The sequence below is a fragment of the Semicossyphus pulcher genome, unplaced genomic scaffold, assembly GCF_022749685.1.
Source record: "Semicossyphus pulcher isolate SPU_LCO1_2020_fin unplaced genomic scaffold, fSemPul1.0.p SCAF_12, whole genome shotgun sequence".
In the NCBI taxonomy this organism is placed as follows: Eukaryota; Metazoa; Chordata; class Actinopteri; order Labriformes; family Labridae; genus Semicossyphus; species Semicossyphus pulcher.
The window spans coordinates 6595980-6620526 of record NW_027211626.1 but is presented as its reverse complement, the minus strand read 5'-3'; positions in this window follow the sequence as shown (position 1 = coordinate 6620526).

The window sequence follows — 24547 nt, the reverse complement described above, 5'->3', positions numbered from 1 at the left end:
CACAGCCTACACTGTACATTAGGTCTGTTGTTTATACAGCTACCGATCACTCTTTTCCGCTGCTCTCACTCGCCCTACTACCCCACTCTCACTCACTTAGCTCTTCCCAAAACAGAGCTACGCATAAGGCCGTGCTACCGAACTGATTACGTTTACGGGTTTACAGTAGTGTTTTTGGGAAAAGTGACAGCCTTACTACAAAGTACATACTGTGTTCTGCAGTAGTATGTAGTATGGAGCTGTTCAAATGTATTCTGCAGTATGCTACGCCAGGCAGCAGTTTCTGGTTTTGCATTTAGCAGCACAGGTGTGGTCAACCACACGGATAAGGGTTGATTTCTATTAAGATATAAGAGACCATTCCAAATGTAATCACTACCTGCATTGTGCTGCCGTGAAGCTGATATGTGATGCAGCGTACAGCAACATTTTCACAGATCAATGGAGTGCAGGTGTTTCGCACAGAGGAAGAAGAAGAAAGGAAGAACATTTCCATGTCCATGTTTAAAGTTTGACGTAGACGCACACGTGTGGCCGTGAACAGCTGAGTCACTTCCAGGATCAAGTTTCACATAGTGTTCGTTCTATTAACCGCCTTCTTTTGGCAGCATCCGCCTCCACCTCTCATTCATACACAACAGAGAAGCCCTCCCTCACGGCACCGCTAATCAGAGGCAGTATTAATGTAGCATCTCCCCAGGCTTTTCCCTGTATCAGCCTCTTATCGCAGCCCTGTGACAGGCAGACACTGCTCCACTCAGTGGCACGATTACTCTTCAGCTGTGTGGGGGAGGGCTGCAGATAGAGAGATACTAAAGAACGCCGGAGGTTTTTATTTCTTATACGTTTGGACAAACTGTCTTTAACCTGCAGCTATTGTTGACTGGATACCTTGTTGGTCCCCAAACTGAGGCCAACTTCTGCAGCTGGATTACCGCCGTCAAACGAATCCAGCTACGTCAGACAAAACTTCAGCACATCCCTCTTTTACCTCTCGCTTTTCTCTCTCCTCCGCCTCTGCCTCTCTCCACAGGGATCTGTTACAACTGAGTGGCTCTGTAATGATCTCCAAGTGCGAGGCAGAAAGTCATCCATAAGCATGCACATGGTCACACTCACACACACATAAATATAAACACACACACACAGCTATCTTGGTATCTTCGGGGATAATTGGAGGGAGAGTTCCCCCCTAGCTCACTGAATCCCAGCATCCTGCCACCATTAAAGCATGGAGCAGTGTGTGTGTGTGTGTAGTGTCTTTTAGAGAGATACACAGTAGGAGAAACAATGACTTGACTTGACAGGTGTTTTTAGGGATGAAGTGCAGCAGACAGCTTGTCAGTTGGATGGAAAGTCAGTATTTTGTGTGTGTGTGTGTGCATGCGTTTGTGTGTTTATTGGGTGTGTGTGTGTGTGTGGGTGTTTGCCGGTCATGTAAAGTGAAATGTGAATGCTTGGTTGAGCATGTCGGGGGGCCTGTTCATGGATCCGTTCACTGCCTGAGGACAGAGAGGCAGGCGGAGACAGGAAGTGGGAGAGAGAAGACGGGGGTCAGCTAGTTTCTCCGATACAGAGAAATCAATATGTTTACAAGTCTTTCCTGTTTGTAAATCACCAAAAAGTAACTCTTGTGTATATCTTGAATGCAGTATATTGAGTTGCTTACAGAGCTTTAGGGCCATGGTTTTCAACTGGTGGGTCGGGACCCAAAAGTGGGTCACAGAGCTGTTTTCAGTGGGTTGCGGATGTGTGCTTGGAAAAAAGAAAAGTTGTGGTAAAAAGTCTCTGCTGCGCTTTTATTTTGAAGGACATGGGTTTCCTATGATGTGTGTGTAGTAGAAGTGTAGTTTATACACACATGTATTCACTGATTGGGTTATCCCAGTTACATTTACATTGTTGGAACTTGTAGTTGTTGCATTTATGTTGCACTTTGTTAGCTTATTTCTGTTGAAAAAAGGCTGCAAACTGAATGAATTGTAGAGGGAATATTTTCCTCTGGTCATATTGGTTGACGAAAATACTGTTGTGTTTTGTGTCGTTGACATACTGTGATGTTTCATTCTGTCTCAGGTCCAAAGTGTACAAAGTGTTTGGGGAGTTTTGGAAATTTGGGTCGCAATTTGTTGTTAAGGAGGTGGTGGTGGGTCCTGAGGCGAGACCAGTCGAGAACCACTGCTTTAGGGCCTGTGTCCAGTAATGGCGTTTTTTGCACTGGCAGTGGCAGTTCAGCGCCTTCAGCGCTCAGAATCCTCAGCACAAAAACGGCTCGGCCTCGGGTGTTGAAAACAGTTCAACTTTTAGATCTCCGCTTGCGCTCATCAATGTCACTTCTCCCTCGTCAAACAATCAACCAAGAAGGGGCGGGTATTCTGATATGAACTTTGTCAACAACAATGGCGGAGTAGAAACTAATCCGGGCGGTGATATTCCCCCAGCCTTTTCCTCACATGGTTTAACTCATGTCCCATGACTCGTTTTTTCGAGTGTACAATCTCCAGGTCTAAAGCTGCTGCTAATGCCAGGACATGATTCCATCACATTTGTTTTTTGTGAATAAAATTTAAAAAAAGCAAATATAAAACATACAGAGCAATTTAAAACAGTTGAATGGTCACTACCATGGGAGGTGGAAGTGCAGCGAGACAATTTTCGTAACTCTGCAACAGTTAGCGCCGGTGAGAAGCGCTCTGAAACTGAGTTTGTGGGTGCTGCTAGCACAACAAAAAGCCATTAGTGGGCACAGGCCCTTACTCACAGTGGCTTCTCCTTCCTCGTCTTCTTTATCTCACGTTTGTCTTCTTCAACATATTCGTTGTGTTCTTCGTCTTCGTTTTTCTTCTTCTTCATCTTCGTCTTCGTCGTCTGTTGTTTGATAGATCTGGAAGTAGCAGGAGCTCCTCTCTCCCTGCAGAGATTCTCTATGTTGACGTGATTTGTATTTCTTGTTCAGGAGAAAAACAGGACTTTACTTTCCATCTCGAAAAAGACATTTTGACCCAGCCGAGCCTTTTTACCGCACAGTTACTACAGGAAAACATTCTGTCAGAAAGTCAGAGAATCTGACACTGACTCTCGTTTAGCCTGAAACCCCTGATGCTGCCATGATTCACACATGAAAACACACGTGCACACGTATACACACGTATACACAGATACACTCTGACTTTGATGCTGTTGCTTCACATCTTAAACTGTGTTTGATCTCTGTTACGCACTCTGTGTGTGAGCCTGCAAAGTTAAAAGTACTTTTCAGATTATTTTGACTTATTTTGACATCTGTCTAATTTTTCTGCCACTTCAAAACATTTATGCTAATGACGTCCCAGCAGATTGTTTTAGCATTAAAGCTCTCAGACGGGAAGCGTGCGTGATGGAGACACTTTCAGCTGAATATAATCTTATTAAATAAACTGCTCGTCAACATGTGCTCTGTGTGTGATATATGGTGAATGATGAAATATGGAGGAAACATCTCAGAGGTTCATGAGAATGTATTTACATAGTGACTAATAACTGACGATGTTTTTTCTGCTCTTACGTTGGATGTTTCTGCTCTTTGATTACATCGTTGTGAGGATGGATCGAGTGTCATCAGCTCGGTGGAAAGGCATCCATAAGTACTCCTGAGACAGGGGAATGCTTTATAAAATAGGCAGTGCTTTCATTGGCTATTGCGTCAGTTGGACTGTTTTTGATTAATAAAAACATTTCATTTCCAACGAGGAGAAAGCTGCAGGTTTTGTGACAAATCGATAGACCATACCTGGTGCAATGGGCTCGATGACCTCTCTATGCCCTCATGCATCTTGTCCCCTCCTCCAGTTGCTGCTGAATAGAAGCAAAGACATATAGTTGTATAGTAGTAGTAGTAGTTAGGGGCATATTAACCCAATAGTTTGAAATAACAAAGTTTGAACTTGGCCTAGTTAGGACAGCAGCTTTATGAAAGATAAAAATCAGCTGGTTTAAAAGGGACACAAACGGTGGTTCAAATGCTGCCGACGCCTCCCTGTCTATATTTGATGGTGAGTTCATGACTTCACGTCTTAACTACTTTTTCTACAGTGTAACTTTGTGTCTTATTGGTGATATCTATCTGTACCTGGGTAACATTATTGTGTATTTTTCATGTAGACTGTAGCAGGAAGGGATCGAAACACCAACCTACTGACTGAAAAAGGACGATGACAAACGACTCTACCACTGAGCCACAACCGCTGTTCATGCAGATGCATATTCTCTCCATCTATCCATCCATCTATTTATCCTTCCATCTATCCATCCATCCATCTATCCATCCATCTATTCATCCTTCTATCTATCCATCCATCTATCTATTCATCCTTCCATCTATCCCTCCATCTATCCATCTATCCTTCCATCTATTCATCCTTCCATCTATCCCTCCATCTATCCCTCCATCTATCCATCTATCCTTCCATCTATCCATCCATCCATCTATCCATCTATCTATCTATCCATCTATTCATCCTTCCATCTATCCCTCCATCTATCCCTCCATCTATCCATCTATCCATCCATCCATCTATCCATCTATCTATCTATCCATCATCCATCTATCTATCCATCTATCTATGCATTTCTCTGTCCTCCATCCATCGCTCCATCTCATTATCCATCCATCTATCCATCCATCCATCTATCCATCCATCCATCTATCCATCTATCCATCCATCCATCTATCCATCTATCCATCCATCTATCCATCTACCATCCATCCCTCCATCTCATTAACCATCCATCTATCATCCATCTATCCATTCATCCATCCATCTATCCATCTATCCATCAATCTATCTATCCATTCATCTATCCATCCATCCATCCATCCATCCAGTAGCCTAAGCTACATGGAACATGTCATGGCCTACATTTGGATGCTGGAATAATTCAAGTTCTACTTTCTGAATTTACTGAATGAAACATGTAAATAATAATTAAAGTCTCCCATGGAAACCCAGAATAATGTTCCATGTTAATGTCACACAGGGAAACAGTGAAAAAGATAATCCTCTCAGACTGCACTGACCCTGTAGCTGACACTTGTAGCACACATATTTAAACCACCTTTACACTCGGATTAGATTCACTTAACACTCAGACCTGAAGATAAGTTTTACAACTTTGATCAAACAGATTCCAACAAAATCAACATTTTCTCTTCACTTTAAAACGATCCTATGAGATTCAGTTGGCTGGCGGTACGTGGGGATGGACTGAGTAAGTTTTGGAAAACCCCCTCTTCAATTAGTCATATGAATCAGTCTGGCAAATAATGCCTCGTCTCCCCAGATATTAGCTTAGTGGGCTATCAAATCCTTCAGCCAGTGCCAAGGTATTAGACTGCACTCCATGTTTACCCGGATCTGCCAATGGCGTCATTGGCAGCTTGCAGTCAAACACTTCCCAGCATTACACAAGAGTGAAAAAACAGCAGAGTGAGGGGGAAACAGCAACACCTACTTGTGTAAATCCCCTCAAAGCCAACACATTATCTCCTCAGCACAGCCATAGATTGCTAAAACAGGACGTGCCTTTAAAAGAATTACGGGCAGGAGACCACGAGTGTCGCCTTCTCAGCCGTATCAGCCGCTTTAACACGAGCCTATAAGGGCTGTCAATAACGGTGAAACCTCTCATCTCATGCAGAAAGTATAATCATGTTATTAGCTTTACTGTGACAGTGAGGCTGATTTAATTAGTTCATTTACATTTTAGTGAAAACAGGAAAGTTTTTCTTTGTTAGAAAGTTTGATTAGTGCTCCTGGTTTGTGTACTCAGGCAGCCGTGCACACTTCAGCTCTTTCAGCTGCTTACGTTTCACATTAATCATTTAGAAGAAAGTAAAAGTATTTCTGTCACAGAGCAAGTTCACAGCACAATATCCGGCTCTAATAAAATACCTGACTGAAATAACAATAGATTAAAACTGTGAACAAGATTTGAGAAATTACTGCATTTAAAACCCCTGGAAACACAAGTCCAATATATTACTTTAGTTTAGGGTCTGATGTTTATTTTATTTAGCACTAAAAAAGGAATAAGTTTCAATCCCAATTCGAAATATTGTGATTTACACCACCCTTATACAGCTGAGATAAAGAGGTGTTCTCGTGGTTGCCGTGCTGGTGCAAAGGTGAAGGCTTGGAAATGGAGATGTAAGCCCTTTCTGCCATCAGTCATCATGGGAGGTGTCGACTCTCTGCTCAACCAAAGTGATGAGCTGGAGACACTGGTGAAGACTCAGAAAGTGTACCAAGGTTGAGGCCATTCTAAACAACACGGGTCATCCACTTCATGACACCTTGATGGACCAAAGAAACAACGGTGGGTGACGGCTCCTCTCTCTTCGCTGCAGGACGGCGGAATAGAGAAGATCTTTTGTGCCCACGGCCATCAGACTTCTTATTCTTGAGTAAATGGTGGATGAGATGCCAGACAAGTGAATTTCCCTTTGGGGATCAATAAAGTTATTGTTATTGTTATATATTACAAAAGGAATGCAATTAGTTCCTCGAACCAATCACAACAATTATTACAGGTGATTATTCAGATGTGTACATCTCGTGTTCGCGTCTGCAATCTATAAGTAATGGCTGAAGATGTTGAATGTGGTTGTCTGTATTTTCTGCTCTTGGTTCAGTCCAGGCCGCTTATGATCTGTTTTCCGTAGCGGTTTTTAAGTGTTGCCAGAGAGAGTTTAAAGTCGAGGTGAAATGAAAAATGTCATTTAAATCCTTTTAGATCACATCCCTGGTAATATTGTGCATCTATTTGACAATATAGGCCAAAAAAATACAGGAAATCCATTTCTTCATATGCTTATATCAAAATCCGATCATTTTTTCTTCCGGTAAAACTAAATTTCGCTTACGTAAGTTAGCACCAAACAATTTCAACCAATCAATCTGCAACATTTAGCCGCAGAGCACCAAGAACGCTCGGTCAGTTAGCTAGCTACTGCGCTGTGGAGAACATCTGTCTACGCCTACTTCTCAACGATCAAATCAAATCCCTCTAATGATATGTCCCGCCTGCACGTCCTGTTTCACTCGGAAATACATCACGATACGGAAGCTAGATACTCTCGAAATGCCGTTTCAGCTCGACTTTAACTTCATAATAATAAAGCACTAACTACTTCCCCACAGCCATTATTCAGCACAGCATTCAGAGCTTTTAGAACAAATAGAGGCACCTCAGATAACGTTGCATGTGTATGCTAACTGCTAACTATGATATGGATAGAAAGCATTATGTAACTCACCATTCACTGAAAAATGTAAATGTACAGATGGCCTCTAATTCTGATTCACACGACTCTAACATACTGTTGAGGGCTAAAAAACGCCGAGTTTTAAATGCACTCTTGTCGTGTATGGAGCCAGCGAGACGACAATCAAAACCATGTTTGCTATCCGTACATGATATTTAAGATGTTTTTTATCTTCCTTTTTTAATAGTTATCAACATGTTTTTTCTTTGTGATTTCAATGGATGCCTGATGCTCTGAAATTTGATATCTATATGATTATTTTGTATTTTAAGCCAAATTTCTTGATGCTTGAAGAATTTGAAAACCCTGTATTTGTTTAGATACTCTGCCACTACACGCCCGCCACTTTCAAGTCATATTTGTTTTTACAGTTCCATAGTTCTGTATATTTAATTTACTGACTGAAAACACGTTCATTGTTTCATCTCAGTTTGTGTCAAATTCTGTGAAACTCACACCAAATGGCAGTGAATAAATACTTTACACTTGACCTTTTTAGGGGCGTTTTGTATCTTTCAGTTAAAGGAGCAGTTCTCCCCTGGAAAAAGCCACTGTCAGTCAAAGCTGGTGTTCTCTGTAATCGATAGAAGCAATCATATTTTACATTTATGCCATAGCTGTGGAGAAAGTTGTACAAACAGCTCGTGGTTTCGCCCATTCTACTATCCTACAACACCCAACGTGCATTGCGCCCCTCCCTCTAAAAGGAACGGCCCAGCGAGAGACGCTGGAGTGAAATACTACCGTTTTCCAGTCAAGGACATTGATCGCTGCAGGCAACGGCTCAGAGCGGTACAGAATCCGAAATACGATGAGAATATACCGGTGGTTCGTCGAAAAAATCTTCAGGTCTGCAGTCTACATTTCAAACCTGACGATTTTAAATGAGACATGACATCGGAGGCGGGCATCCTAGATTGAGGAAGTGTAGTTTAGCAAGCTCCCTCGCCTCCGCTAGATGATGTGTTTTACGTAGTCTGGTGGAGGTTTTCCAGGGCCCATTGGAGAAGCGGATATCGTCCTCCAAAGGCACAGAGTGAAACTGCATTTTTTTCCTACCACAATGGCATAAGCTCCCCATGATAGCATGATAGGACTGAGTTTGAAAATCGGTGAACTGGCCCTTTAATTAGAAATTGTGAAGTGTTGCTGTAGCATGATTTTATTGTTATCGTGGGTCATGTATCGTGTATCCCGTATCGTGAGCTACCCGAGGCGTTCCCACCCAACCTCTGACTCATGTTACATCTGTCTGTCTGTCATGGACCTGCATTGATTCCAATAACTGTCAACAGAAAAAAAAAAGATAAACATTGAAATAGATTATCATAACTATATAAAATCAAAGTGAGCAAGCATATCAGTGTGTGTATGATCTGTGCTTGTGTGTGTGTGTGTGTTGGTGTGTGTGACAGTCTCTGCCTAATCACAGCATCTGTTGCTGTCACCGCTCGTGGATACAAACATCATCAATCACCAGAGGAAGTGACATTATTTATCACGGACCTATTCGTCTGATTATTCCAAAGACTTTATCATCGTAAGATCAAATCAAGAACAGCGTGAAAAGAAAGAAGCCTCTCCGCTTAAAGATATTTAAAAAACAATAATCAAAGTAATTTAAATTAAGTGCAGACCTTTATCAGAAGAGGTGTGTGCGGTTTGCGCCGATATGATGAATGGGTTTGTGAGACGAAAGATTAAAGTCAGAGATTGATGTAATAACGGGGCTGTTTTTAGCAGCCACGCACTGCTGTGTTGTCTCTCCAGCCATCTTTCAGTTATCTAAGACACCGGCTGAGTCATAGTTTCAGCACGGCAGAGATTCAGAAAGTGATGGATATTAAGCGGAGAGGAGGTAAAAACAGTAGTCTCAAATCTGTCCAACGCCCACTCTCTTCCTCTGTACCCATAACTCCTTGCTCTTTTGTGGAGGAGGGCTCTTCAGTTATATCTTTAGAGAGTACAAAGCAATGTTGTGCACGAGGCTTTCAGATCCACCGTGCAGGAACGATATTGGAAAATGTTTTAACAGTAATCAATCACACACAATTTGTGTATAGTTTGTGATGCTCACTCCAGATTGAAGATGATTATTCACGGCTGTTTGCTGAAGCTGTCCTGTAAAACACAAACATACGACTCAAGTGAAATACAGGAGAAGATTAGGGGCAAGAAAAAAAGTACGATTTATCTAGTGCACGGTGGTGCAGTGGTTAGCGCTGTCGCCTCACTGTTAGAAGGTTCCTGGTTCAGATGTAGTGGGCCTTCCTGTGTGGAGTTTGCATGTTCTGCCCGTGCACGCGTGGGTTCCCTCGGGGCACTCTGGCTTCCTCCAACAGTCCAAAGACCTGGGGTAGCTGTGGCTCAGTGGTAGACTCGGGTCATCTCTCAATTGGAAGGTTTGGGGTTTGACCCCTGACTGCTACAGTCACATGTTGAAGTGTCCTTGGGCAAGACACTGAAACCCAAATTGCTTGGACATAGGTGTATGAATATGGCGAAGGGAAAAGGACACTGAAAAGGCACGCTAGTCGCCAGCCTCGGAAGGTAATAACCAGCCTATCCAGTAGCCGATCCATTGGGTTGCTAGCTTCGGTGTGCTAGTTACCAGCCTCGGAAGCTAATAACCAGCCTATCCAGTAGCCGATCCATTGGGTTGCTAGCTTCGGTGTGCTAGTTACCAGCCTCGGAAGCTAATAACCAGCCTATCCAGTAGCTGATCCAATGTGTTGCTATGTTGAACGCATGATTTGCCGCCCTGGTCGAATGAATAGGCGGCTTCTCATTTACCACCGCCAGCCTCTCAGTTACCTGCGCTGGCCTATCATTGGCCAGATGGGTAGCTGACTTCAGCAAGGATGTAGCCTCCTTCGTCCTCTCAATAGTCTTAATTTTGTCCTTTTCCCTGTGCCATATATGAATGGGCATAGATCCTGATTGGAAATTGGCACTTAGGACTTTGCCATCAGTGTGTGAATGTGACATGTGGTGTAAAAGTGCTTTGAGTTGTGGTAAGACTAGAAAAGCTCTATATAAGTACAGTCCATTTACTATTTACATGCTTATTAGGTTCATTAGTGACTCGCCCCTGGGTGTGACTGTGAGCATGAAAGGTTGTCTGTCTCTATGTGTCAGCCCTGTGATTGACTGGCGACCTGTCTAGCGTGTACCCCGCCTCTCGCCCAATGACACCTGGGATCGGCTGCAGCTCCCCCGGCGACCCTGAACAGGATGAGCCGTTTCGATAATGGATGGATGTGTCTGTAAAATTCACTGCTGTAGATGTTTCAAGAGGACCTGTTATGATCTGTTCCTGCTCAGAATGTCTTTTCTGGGACCCCACTAGAGTAGATTTTCGTGTATCACAGTTAAAGAAACACATTGGCCCCGGTGTCACCTTCGCTCCTTTGTTGCAACTGTGAAATACATCTGTCGGGAATCCTTCATATCTCCAACTCAATATCAGAACTCCGAGGCTGACGTGACCAATTTCTCCCAGTCGACTGCTCATGACACTTCTGTTGATATGGAGTGAAAATCTAACCAGAGAGTGTTGCATGTGAGAAACAACAAGCTATGGTCTGCAATGTGGAGCATGTTTTCTAATTACCCAAAGTGAGAATGAAGCGTTGAAAGTTCCTGAAAGCTGTCCATAATAATAGTCCATTACATTCACAGTGCATAAGATACAACAAAAATAACTTTGCATTAACTAACACTAGCTTGTTGGAAACCCAACTCTGTCTAGCTAGCTTAACTCATTCTGCATGATACACAGATGGTATTTCCGAGGCCATTGTGGTGGCTAGTTAAGTTGTTTTTACTGTAACTTGGAATTTTAAATATAAATGAAACTAATCTGCCTGCCTTCACGTTGTTTCCAGATGTTGCATTATTGCTAACTAGCTAGCTAAATATCTTGGATTCCGTTAGCCGTGCAGCTAACATGATGTACTTAAAGCTCCTGTGAGGAGTTTTTCACTGGTTATGAAACAGACTGAAATTAATTCTGCTTACTCTGTAAGACCTACAAAAGCAAACCAGACCATCAGCGACAAGATTGATTATTTCTCTATAGTTATATTTAATGACTGAAACCGCTGGCGGGGGGGTAGGTGTCAGACGAAGTGACGAACTGCACGCTGCCTTTTATTTACATTTTCCAGGGCAGAAATGTGATTTAATTTTTAATTTAATACATATGACTGCCAAACCACCACTTAAAGTCGAGGTGAAATGAAAAATGCCATGTTAATCCTTTTAGATCACATCCCCGGTAATATTGTGCATCTATTTGACAATATAGGCCAAAAAAAATACAGAAAATCCATTTCTCCGTATTCTTATATCAAAATCCAATGATTTTTTCTTCCGGTAAAACTAAATTTCATGCGTGCTTACGTAAGTTAGCACCAAACAATTTCAACCAATCAATCTGCAACATTTAGCCGCAGAGCACCAAGAACGCTTGGTCAGTTAGCTAGCTACTGCGCTGTGGAGAACATCTGTCTACGCCCACTTCTCAACGATCAAATCAAATCCCTCCAATGATATGTCCCGCCTGTACATCCTGTTTCACTCGGAAATACGTCACGATACGGAAGCTAGATACTCTCGAAATGCCGTTTCAGCTCGACTTTAAAGCATGTAAAGGACAAAACAGCAAAGAGATACGAGGTACGGCTTTGTCCACAGGGGGCGCCAGAATCAACACGAACTTAGAGTTCCTCACAGCAGCTTTAATCAAGATATCGAGAAGTGCTTAGATATTAAAATGATTCTTCTTTCCGTGAAGAGAAATAAAGTTGAATTGTTTTGCGACTCATTGCTTTTGGAAAAAAAGTGCTGGTATTTTTCACTACATTGGACTAGAACAAGAGTTAAAGGTTTAATTTCTCTCTGCAGACACATCCTTTAATGAAAGCTGTACGTTAAAGCTTTAAAAGTCTTCTGTAAGAGAAACTGTAAATCTTCAGGTGCCCAACAAAAAGTTTCCATCCCAGGCGCACGTTTTGTATTCACTGTGAGTTCCACCTGTCGGTAGCTTCTTGGCGTGGAACAGAAATTGTGTGCGTGTTTGTGTGTATGCGTCTGCACCTGTCTGTCTGCTGGCCCTCCATGTGTGCACGCTGCTTTATTTGCCATATGCCGAGGGCTCTTTGGAACAGAGGCACCATTATCCATTCATCAGGCCTGCTGCATCAATGTCTGCCGGGTTCCCTGATCTACAGTCTAATTTACACCTTAAACACAGACTCTGCTCTCTCTGAAAACCTGTGTTGACTTAAACCAGGAACAACAACTATAAATCTGCAATGCTGCACTGCGTCCCGCTGGTCAATATGCTGCTTCTTCTAAAGCAAAACTTTTTATATGATGCACGAAGCAAACTAAAGACAGACACTTTGGAGAGGGGAGTTAGAGGTGAAAAAGTCTGATGCACAACTGACAGTTTAAAGGTTAAGCATTTGCCTCGTTTTATCTTACCTGGAGGCTTAAATCGGATCAATACCAGTCGTGACAGTGATCGACAGGGCTTCATAAGCTACAGCTACATTGAGAGACACAATTCTTGTACAAGCCCAATACTTTTATTTTCTCCCATCCGTCCTCGTTTCCCTCCTCACTTTTATGGTGGCAGAGCTGTAGGCCCGGAGTATCGATTGTGTGCCGAGGACTAATAGGCATGACAAAAGCAGCGCGGGGAGACGGGGCAGAGCAGGAGGAGAAAATAAGAGGGAGAGGGGATAACGAGGGGGGTAAATGAGAAAGACAGATACTTAAGAGGGTTTACTCTGACATATCAGACTCATAATGGTTACAGACATGGTATAGAATAGTTTGGTTTGGTTTTATAGTCTCTTCTTAAGGAGAGAGAAAGGGGAGCACTTGTTTCAGGGATGTTGTGATGCCATAGTCACTATACCAAGTTGTAAAAGATTGATTCTCCTTTGTATTCAGATGCAATGTAAGTTATGTGAAGGAATTTTCCTTCAGAAAATGTCGCAGTATGTCCCTATGACACTTTAGGCAGCAGCCGTGCCAGAGAAGCAGAAAGATACCAGAGAAGGCTGGTTTGTTACGGATACAGAGTTTTGATGCAACAAACAATAATGAATAATAATAATAATGAACTATGGTAAAAACTAGGTTAAAATATGCCGGGCGTAAAACTTAAATGCACATTACCATATGCAAAATGTAGGCCTAATTTAGTAGAACAAATCAAATGCATATAAAAAGTACAACCACAAACAATCACAATCAAATAACCACCGCTACACGGTTAGCGCTGCGCCTCACGGTCAAATGATCCCTAGTTTGAAACACCGGTCAGACGAAGGAGACTTGTTTCCCGAATTTCCCCCGTTGGAATCAATAAAGGATTAGCTTATCTTATCTTCAGAAGCGTCTTTGGATTTACAAAATAGCAAATTAGCAGTGAGCAAAATACTATTGTAAAGCAGATTCCTCAAAAGTCGCTACTGATACAGCATTACACAACTCCTGCTAGCTAGCAGGTGTCATCCAGCTGTAGCTAACGTTAGACCGAGACACACAGCACATGACAGAGGCAGCTCACTGACATTAAGGCAGCTCGCTCAGACAGTCCTCCTCTCCATCCTGCTGAGCATCCTCATTATCCTCCATGTTTGGCACCACAATGTCCTCCAGCACAATAGCAATTAGCATCCTCATTGCAGGAAACAGCAGCCTCCGAATCGTTGTCCCTGACACGATCCACATCCCCTGGTTTATTAGCGATAAAAGGATAATTAGCTATAGAACAAACATACGCACAAACTGTTAGACTTCAGTATGTTAACGTCATTCTGCATGGACTTGCAATGACATGACACAGCCAATCAAATCACACAACAAACAGCAAAGGTCAAAGGTCATCCTTACTGATGTTACTAGAACGTCATTGCGTTATTTAAAAACATGTATGTTTGTATTGGACATGTATAGTATCTATATGCGTAGTGAAGGGTTAAATACCTCTTCCAAAGGTGGAAACCTTCAGAATTGTGGGACAGTAAACTGTGTACACTCATATTGTTCATCTTAATTCTCCTGTTATGAGTTTCACTAAATACTTCTAAATAGTCTTCGATCACAGCTCCAGATTTCAGTCCCAAATTGGCGACATGAACAGGATTCCAAGAGAACAAGGACTGGTGGATAGAAATGTTTAACAAAGAAATCATTCAATGACTTCCTTATTTTGAGGAATGTGAACACCCATTTCTTTTATCTGGCAGAAGAAGTCGTCTTTTTAAGTGTTAAAGTCTGTAAATCTGTAACAAAAACCCTGACAAGAACCTTGTGATTAAAAATCAGGATCCATGTTCCACATTCACAGGGAGTCTGCAGGTCTTAACGTCTTAAAGTTATTTACTTCAGTTTCCTCAATAACAGTTATTTTAAAGTATCGCTGACACAAATCTGATCAGGATGCCTCCTGGGCGCCTCCCTGGCTTGTCCATACCGGAGCCCACTGGAGGGATTATATATCCCACCTGAGGCCGGTTTCACAAAGATTTTGACCATGGCTTAGATATAACAAATAGACTTCAGACGTCTAAATTCATCCGTTTCACAAAGCACTTTAGTTCTTGACTATCTCAAGCAGGACTATGACGCAATGAATTCTGGGTAAATTAAGACTTTTTTTCAAAACAAAAGAAATTCCCGACCGAGTAACCGCATCTAACCACTCAAGTCCATTTACCCCAGCAGAAAATGTTTGTCTGTTGGAGGTTATAATAATTTTACTTGGAAAATTCAGCCAAGAGTGTAACAGCAAAAAAAAAAAATTTGCAGCAACAGTTAACAGTGTTAATCCGACCATTCATTGGTCAGCAGGTGTCACTTACTGTTACCATGGTAACATGGGTCTTAGAGGTGAGTTAGACTGGGGGTCAGTCTTTAATTTTGTGAAACAGTCTAACTTGCATTAGACTAATGTATGAGCAAAAATAAGACGATAGACCAGTCTGAAACATCTTTGTGAAACCGGCCCCTGAACGCCTCGGGATCCCCCAGGAAGAGCTGGAAAATGTTGCTAGGGAGAGGGACGTCTGGGCTAACTTGCTTAGCCTGCTGCCACCGCAACCTGACATTTTGCCTCGTTATTGCAGGAAAAGCACAGTATCTCAGTTCCATCAAGTTCCCAATGAGCCATTAGTTAAGGTATCTTATTGTGTACGTGGCATTTACTTAATATCACATTGGTGGCCTGTTCTGAGGTACCAGCTTGATCAATCTAGACAAACGGTCTGCTGTAACTTAATTAACTGTATTCAGAACACCTGAGGAGGAGTCATACACATAGTTAAAAGTCCGAGTGCTGTTGTATTGTCAATGTATCAGCGCTCATTGAATGCCTTTTGTCCAATCAGATAACTTGGTCAGAACTAAGACCCGGCCTAACCAGGAAGACGGGGTTTGAATTACGCACCCTGGATAAAAAGGAAGAATTAAATCACAGAGCAAAACATCAACACTGCAAGAACGACTACATGACAGAGCGCCACACTGTTCTCACGTTAAGTTCATATGAATAACTAAGCAGACAAACACACCGACAGAGAGAGGCGAGAGGAGGGAAGAAATCCAACATTGATCCAGGTCCAAAAGTCTGTAGCGTCCCCCTTTTCTCTCAGCGCTGAGCTGCTACACAAATGAGTCTCAAGACAGCTGCCTTCCTCCTCCTCTGATCCCTCTTTTCCTCCTCCTCCTTCGACCCCTACCTGATCAGACCTGCGTCTGGCTCCTCTGCTGCCCACAGGAAATCATTACACCCCATTGTGAGACTCTCCACCAATCTGCCCCGTCCCCTGAGCACCACCTTTTTCCAATTAGGAAGTGCTCTGCCTGATTTTAAGCCACCAGATCTCTGAGCTCATTCTTCATTACTCCCAAGGTCTCTAGATTTTGCGGTGTTTAATGACAAAGGCCAATTAAGGTTGCGAGGAGAGCTTGTAAACCTATAGCCTATTTACCAAATGTGTGACGTGAATATAAACTTTGGTATCAGTGGGCTATGTTTATAAGTGTAAAGCTCTTCTTTATTGCTGGAGGAAGGTTTATGGCTGCCATTGTTTCGGATATTGCTCAGGTAATGTGCGGCGTTATAGGACTTTCCCCTCCATATGGCCTGTGGTAAGCTCATAATGAATGTGCAGTGTAATGTTGGATGCCTACCCAGGGACCTAATTTATCAAGGAAAGGCCAACAGTGTCAAAGCCATTTCCCTGTGAGATGCAGCCACACAGCGGATGAATCAATGAGGCTGTAATGTGCAAGGTGTAGCCATACGTATTCATATTCCCTGCGCCGCATCCGCGTGTGGGAGAGCTCAGGTCAAATAACCAGGACAGGCATGTACAGGCCTGCAGGGACGGTAATGCAAGATGGCAGGTCTCCTATCACTGGAAAATACGGATTTATCTTCATTTAATATGGTGTGAATATTTTATGGGTTTGTGTTGGAGTCATCTCACAACAGATTGCTGAAGGGGAGTGAATGTTGGTGTGTCCAAATGTGCCTTGAAATTGACTTTCCTGCAGAGCTCACAACATGACGGCAAATTCCATTTTCACCTCTTTTTCGTTATTTGAAAATCTAGGATCCTTAAACTGTAACTTACAGCAGAAAATTGTATTAAAAGCATATGAATGACTAAGGTCCCGATCAGACTGAACGCATTTTGCAGGCTGCACTGCCTTTTTTGCTGAGGCCTACGATTAAAGAAAGACCAGCTCACTGCGCCTTTTGTTTTTTAGTGTTGTTAAGGCAACCACTGAATCATTGGCTGTCATTAACCTAACTGTTATATTGTAAACTGACAGAAGGCCCGCCTCTCCTTTCATCCGATTGGACAATGAGAAAAAACCCCAATGACGTTGGCTGCTTTTCTGTTTTGAGTTGAAGTTTTTTTAACGTGAGGCGCACAGAGCGTTTCCTCAAAAACGTGAGGCGCACAGAGCGTTACCTCAAAAACGTGAGGCGCACAGAGCGTTTCCTCAAAAACGTGAGGCGCACAGAGCGATTCCTCAAAAACGTGAGGCGCTCAGAGCTAAAAAATGCGAGGCGCTCAGCAACACAAAAGCAGCGCACAAAAAGCTTCTCTCTCATTGAAAACAACTAAAAAAAAAACGCCCCCAGCTGCTAGAGCGCGCTCTGTCTGATCGGGACCAAAGGGGTTCATACAACATTAATCCCTACTTTAACCCCAGCAGTTACCTCTTGGGCTGAAGTGAAAACTGCCAATGCAGAAGTGAAAACTGCAGTTCCTGGAGTGGCCACTAGAGGCTGTCTCCAAAGGTGAGTCAATCCCCATTAGGCCCCATATTAAAATTCCTAACTTTACAGCAGAATTAAACATGTTTACAACCTGGTAGAAAAGAATAGTTTTGGTCTGAATTGTGCCGGCAGGGTCGCTTTAAGTAACAGGCGGCCACTGCTGATTGTCTGCTTAACTTTCATTATTCATGCAAGTATCGCACAAATGATATGGCTTGCTGTGCATTGATTCTACTAAAAGGCTATCCATTCAATAAATCTAGTACTCTAGACTTAATTAGTCTTTTATGAAATATAAAATTATTCACGAAATACACATCACAAAAGAAAAGAAAAGTTGTTGCTACATTTTTCTATCTTTTCTGTCTTCCTCGGGGGCCTAAAGGAAGATTATCAGCTCAACAAAAATACACAGCAGCAGCTCTACTTCGGCTATTCCCTCAGCACACGTTGGCCCAGCAAGTGAATGCCTCTCTCTGAGCCAAACTCTAAAACCTGAAAGCAGACACCAGATGTTGGAGCGGCGAGAATGACAACAACAATCCTTCCAGGGAGATGATAAGCAAGTGGACCGGAGGCGACCCCTGCCTCTTCATCAGACTTTCACACCTCTGCTGGTCTTAGGGGATGATGGGGCTGCTGTCACTCAGATTTCATTTACAGGATGCTTTTGTCATCAGCATTATGATAAAAACTCAATGGAGACTTTACCTTCGCAGGAAGCCACAGGGCGACACTGTTGAAGCTGGTGATGCTCATGAACACTTCAGCAGGGCCATTAAAAGGAAGTACTTCAACATAGATGTTATAGACGCAGCTATGCCAATCATTTCTATTAATTTTGATGACATTGTACTCATGAGAGTAACTGCTGACATCCTGGGACATGGCAACATCTTTGCAACAAAGTGGGACAGGGCAAGAAACACCAGGTGAGACTACAAAGGTTGTAAACATGCCAAAAATTTGGACACATTTTCTAAACCTTGAAGGAGCAGTTCTCCCCTGTAAAAAATCAGTCAAAGCTGGTGTTCTCTGTAATCGGTAGAAGCAATAATATTTGAAATTGGCGCCATAGCTGTGGAGAAAGTTGTACAAACAGCTCATGGTTTCCGCTCCATTCGACATTCCTACAACACCCAGCGTGCATTGCGCCCCTCCCTCTGAAAGGAACGGCCCAGCGAGAGACGCTGGAGTGAAACACTACTGTTTTCCAGTCAAGGACATTGATCCCTGCAGGCAATGGCTCAGAGCGGTACAGAATCCGAAATACGACGAGAATATACCGGTTGATTGTCTAAAAAATCTTCAGGTCTGCAGTCTACATTTCAAACCTGACGATTTTGAACGAGACATGACATCGGAGGCGGCGTCCTAGATTGAGGAGGTGTAGTTTAGCGAGCTCCCTGGCCCACTGGAGAAGCGGATAGCGTCCTCCAAAAGCACAGAGCCAAATTGCTTTTTTTCCTACCACAATGGCATTAGCTCCCCATGATAGCATGATAGGACTGAGGTTGAAATCGGCGAACTGGCCCTTTAATAAGAAGAGAGTAACATCTAACCTGAGTGAGTCCAAAATCTAAAATTCTCTCATTGCAAAAGGAAGCTTTGCTAAACCAACTGTACCGTCAAATGCGAACCAAATCAAGTATTGTTGATGTTTACAGCATCCACCATCCACACCATCCTCTCCTCTAAATAAGTTTTGATAATATTGTTTAACTACCGCCTCCATCAGTGTCTGCTTCATTTACATGCTCAGTCTGTTCTGACAGCAGCTAAGTGTTGGTATTTAGAAAAAGCTGTCTCTGGTATAATGTTTGCTCGCTGGATCAGACAAAACTGCACCATATGCAGGTGCCTCAGTGCAGAATAAACGTTTTGGTTAGCAGCAGAAAAATGAGAGAGAATGGGAAGGATACAGTGAACATCTGCGAGTGCTGTGAGGGAAACAGATGTTAATGCCTCTCTATATGAGCCATCACTTCCACATATAAAAGATTACAGGCGCATAAAGGCAATCGCTAAAAGAACACACAAATGATTTCAAATGCCACTGAGCTCCAGTGACTTGGCAAGGCGTTATAATTTCACAGCTCATCGTCTAAGGTCCTCATCAGGTTCACTGCAGGTTTGACTGCTTTTTTTTCATGCGCTGAGGCACGGAAATCGCCAGCAACATGCTCAACTCGTTCACACACATATAGCGGGCTTGATCAGGCTGAGATGTTGTCAAATCCACCTCAAACTGCAGCCGAGATGGAGGACTTTCAAGTGACAGCATCAAGGTTTTTGTGGTTACAGAAGCTGATTAATTAGACCAAGACAGGGGAGAGGATGCTCGTCGTGATCAAAGGCTACGCTGATACCGGCTTGACTGTTCTGTGATACAGATGCGAGGAGGATGCTCTGAGAGACAAAGAAGGAAAAAATTGCATCGGAGGGTTTATCTCAACAGCAATTACACCTGATCCTAGGACAGAGAGATGGAAGTGGAAAGAGAGACACAGACAGAAGCTGAATGAGGGAGAGAGAGAGCATGAATACCAAAGGTGGAAAGAAAACCTTGATACAATTCCAGGCTGATTAATGAGGAGGCAGTGAGGTGAAATGAGCAGGAAATCAAGGAGGAAGCTAAAGCTGAACCCTGTTCTTTGATCTTTTGCTCCGGCGAGACTTTGTAGACTCAAAGCGGCAGCAAGCTCAGTGACTCACACCTGTTTCCATAGCTATAAAACACAGAGGAGATGGATTTATTGGATGGTAAGCTGCCGTGTCACAATCACAGAAGGAAGGAGGATTTGACGCCGGAGTCTATATATACACTCTACTCTAAACCCTGCGGATACGGTTAAACAGTTCAGTCAGCAATCTCTGTGTAAGAACAGAGATGACACGACCTTCTCTTATCCTCGCATGACCAACCTCAACTCTACCGTCAAGCTAATGCACATACTGCCAACCTGTGGCCACAAACAGTACTACACTTCAACAGCCAAGTGTGTGTGTCTTTTTGTGCGCCTTTTGTAAGAGATGCAGAGATGAGAGACGAGCACAAGAGCCAAAGGGCTCCCAAAACATCCTGCAATGAGCCAAGGGCCATGAATCGGATTAATAGTGTGATGTGATGGGCTAAAGCTATTTATGCTCAGAGTCGGGGGTATGGATCATTGAGATAAGCGCCTAGTGCTAAATGCAGAGGGACAGCCAACTGCAAATGGCCTGTTATCTAATCAGTCCATGAGCCGAGGTATCTGATATGAGTGACAGAGCTGAGGACATTTCAGCACTGCTGTGACCTCTCATCCCCTATATTTCTATGATGTCACGCTCTGGGTGGGAAGCTCAAAGTCTGTATGATGTACTGCTGTGTTCAAGGTTTGCAACTCTCGTCCATCCGACAGTGGATGGTGAAATCCAGAGGTAAAAGTAAAACGCCATATTAGCAACTGTCAGACAAGAGCTAACATTAACATTCAAACACTTCCTAATAATACTGTTAGCTGTTGTTTCCTTGTAACACTATCAAACATAAATGATAACTTTCAGCCACCTACTAGCTAACGGGATTATTTGCGCGGAAGTGGCAAAATGCTAACATTAGCTGTTGTCTGAGAGTAGCACATGTAGCATGAGCAATGTTCCTCTGTGTTTTCAATATCCAATGTGTCCTCAGTTATCCTTGTAACACTATCAAACAGTAATGTTAGCATTAAACCACTTCTTAGCTCATATTACCATTAGCTAGGAATTGGCTCCGTTCCTGTTGTATCTTCGTAAAACTATCAAATGCATTCAACCAATAATTTTAGCATTTAGAGCATTTCATTCAGAGCAACTGCCTAGCTAACTGTAATACAACAAAGGAAGTTGCTGAATGCTAACATTGGCTGTTAAGTAGCAAATGGTGTTTTCAGTTGTATTCTTGTCATGCTATCAAACGGTTATCTTCAAACACTTCCTCGCTAATATTACTGTTAGCTAGAAATGAACGCTTTTCCTATTGTATTCTTGTAACACTATAAAACATTAGCCTAATGTTAGCGCTCAGCTGCTTCCTATCCGTAATGTAAGCATGGAAGTGGCCAAATGCTAACTTTAGCTGTTTAGCTGTTGCTGGCTAGAAGTAGTAAATGGGTTATCAAATATGTTGTTTAACTTGAAATATGGCTCGATGTCCTTCTGGATTGGTACTATCCATTGTGTTTTAGTTACCCTTCTAACACTATCAAACAGTAGCCTAATGTTAGCATTCAACCATTTCCTAGCTAATAATACTGTTAGCTAGAAATGGACGCTTTTCCAATTGTATCCTTGTAACACTATAAAACATTAGCCTAATGTTAGCTCTCAGCTGCTTCCTATCCATAATTTAAGCATGGAAGTGGCCAAATGCTAACTTTAGCTGTTTAGCCGTTGCTGGCTAGAAGTAGTAAATGGGTTATCAAATATGTTGTTTAACTTGAAATATGGCCCGATGTCCTTCTGGATTACTATCCATTGTGTTTTAGTTACCTTTCTAACACTATCAAACAGTAATGTTCAACCATTTCCTTGCTAATATTACCGTTAGCTAGAATTTGACACATTCCTGTAGTATCCTTGTAACACTATCAAAGGTGATTTTAGCATTCAGAGCAACTTCCAAGCTAACTGTAATATTAGAAAGGAAGTTGGTGAATGCTAAAATGTAGCTGTTGTCTTGAAGTAGGGTTATCAGATGTGTTGTTTTACCTTGAAATATGGGCCAATGTTCCTTTGGATTTTCAATATCCAATTTGTTTTAAGTTGTATCCTTGTAAAGCTATCAAACGGCAATTCAACCACTTCCTACCTAATATTACTGTTAGCTTGTAATTTATGCCTTTCCTGTTTAGATTTAGCTTCCTACCCTGAGAATGACATCATAGGAAAAATGGCCGCCATGTGATGATGTATTGGGGTTCATCTGAGGAACATCAGCCGTTTCATTACACTTCATGTGGGATGATATATTTTTTCTCCTGTCAACTTTCTTCATTATGCATAAACAATCATGACGTTAACATTTCCAAAATAGCTCATCCCATCCAGCTTGTTATTGTTCAGGCATCTCAGCTGAAGTTATAGTGTGTCATTCATCTACCCGTCTGTTTGTCTTCCTAATGAACCGCTAAGCTTCCCTCTCTCCGCATCATCTCCTGTCCCCTCGCAACAGTCTATCATGAATTGCCACTCTATGTGCTCGTACAAATTCATTATGCAGTCAATGTTGTAGTGGCGCTGATGATGTACGCGTTGGATGTGGGAATATAATCTGGCTGGAAATTATTTACCGCCTAAAGGACTCCATCAGTGACAGGAATGAAGCTCCGGAGAGAAATAAATGTAACTTGTAAGACATTTGAGTGCTTTCAAACAGTGAAGTGATATCCATTGCTCATATTGATTTCTGAAGAGTGGAGTGGTAATAACATCTTCAGACTCTTCTGTCTGTTCTGTCGAGCACAAACATTTAGAAAATCTTTAGAAAAAAAAGTTTTTCATCCACTTCAGGTGTGATTCTTCTCTTTTTGATTTGATACGGGCGCAAAAGATGTGTGTGTGGATACAAAACAATGATGGATGACTTCACCGCCCACCGTGCTAGACTGCATGTCAGCACAGAAACCACCCTTTAAGCCCTAGACGAAATGCTCCAGTGAAGAGACATGTAGAAGCAAAGGGAGATATGGCGATATAGAGGCTGCACATTTGACGGCTTTACAACAGCAGGAGCAAACTGACAGTGAAACCTGCCTGTTCTCGCAGGAGACGGGAGGCTGACATGCAGCTGCAACTTTAATTTGACACACAGTGAAGTAGCATTTCACTCAAAGCCCAAACAGTGTGAGGGATATCTTTCTTTCCTCACACACTCAGAGACACAGCTGTCCTCTAAATTGTGCTCAAATTAAAATAATTCCATCCTGCGGGGGTTCAAACATGACAGCCTACCCATCGTCTTTACCCCGAGCTGCAATATCTAGCAGCCCTTGGTTTCCTTTTATACACCGTATAACTCAAACAGGAAATCTCCTCTGCATCCAAACCCCTCCAGTCTACAGACAAACACTTTATCTTCCTGTCTACAGGCACAGCAGACTAAACACACTCTCTAATAGAGGGTGTTTTTCTGCCCAACGCAAGGCTGTCTGGAGGCGGCGAGGTTTGATTTTCCCGTTTGAATAATATACTGCATCCATATCAGCAATGACACAGTGGCATAATAGGACGTAATGCACCCACACACAAATAAGGATGGGTAACCTGCCTCTGTTAAAGTGCATTCTGGCACAGTAATACAGACAGCACACATAAATATATATAAGAGCAAGAAAAGCATCGGCTTCGAAAAAGCAACCTAATGGAAACTCATTCAGATGATTGTTCAGCTAGTTAGGACACAGACAGTTTGGAAGAACTACAAGGAAGTAAATCCAAATTTCACACTTTTTCTCACTTGTTCCTCAGGCAAAATTATCTCCTACTTTCAGCCAGTAAGAGAGAGAAGATAAAGAACAAAAGAAATTGAAGAAAGGTGCGCATTTGATGCAGATTTTATGAAACGGAAATCATTACTTTTAGTGCTTGAAATGTGAAAAGTTGGTGGAAAATTAACTCAAAAATACACCCTTAAAACCTATTCAGCTCTCAGCGGACACCCGCCACGGCCAACTCAGGATGACTGTGGATTTTACTGGACAGCTTGAAATGTCCAGAAGCAGTGATGTAACAGAAGCGATAAAAGTCATGAGGTTTAATGGACAACTTTATTTCACTGTGGGTGAGAGATCGCAGCAGTCTTGTGATGCTGGGTCTGTATAGCCATGTGATATTCATTGACAAACAGTAAGAGTTGTCTCTTATGCTTTAAAAAGGATGATTCAGTGCTTTTGTGCAGTCTGGAT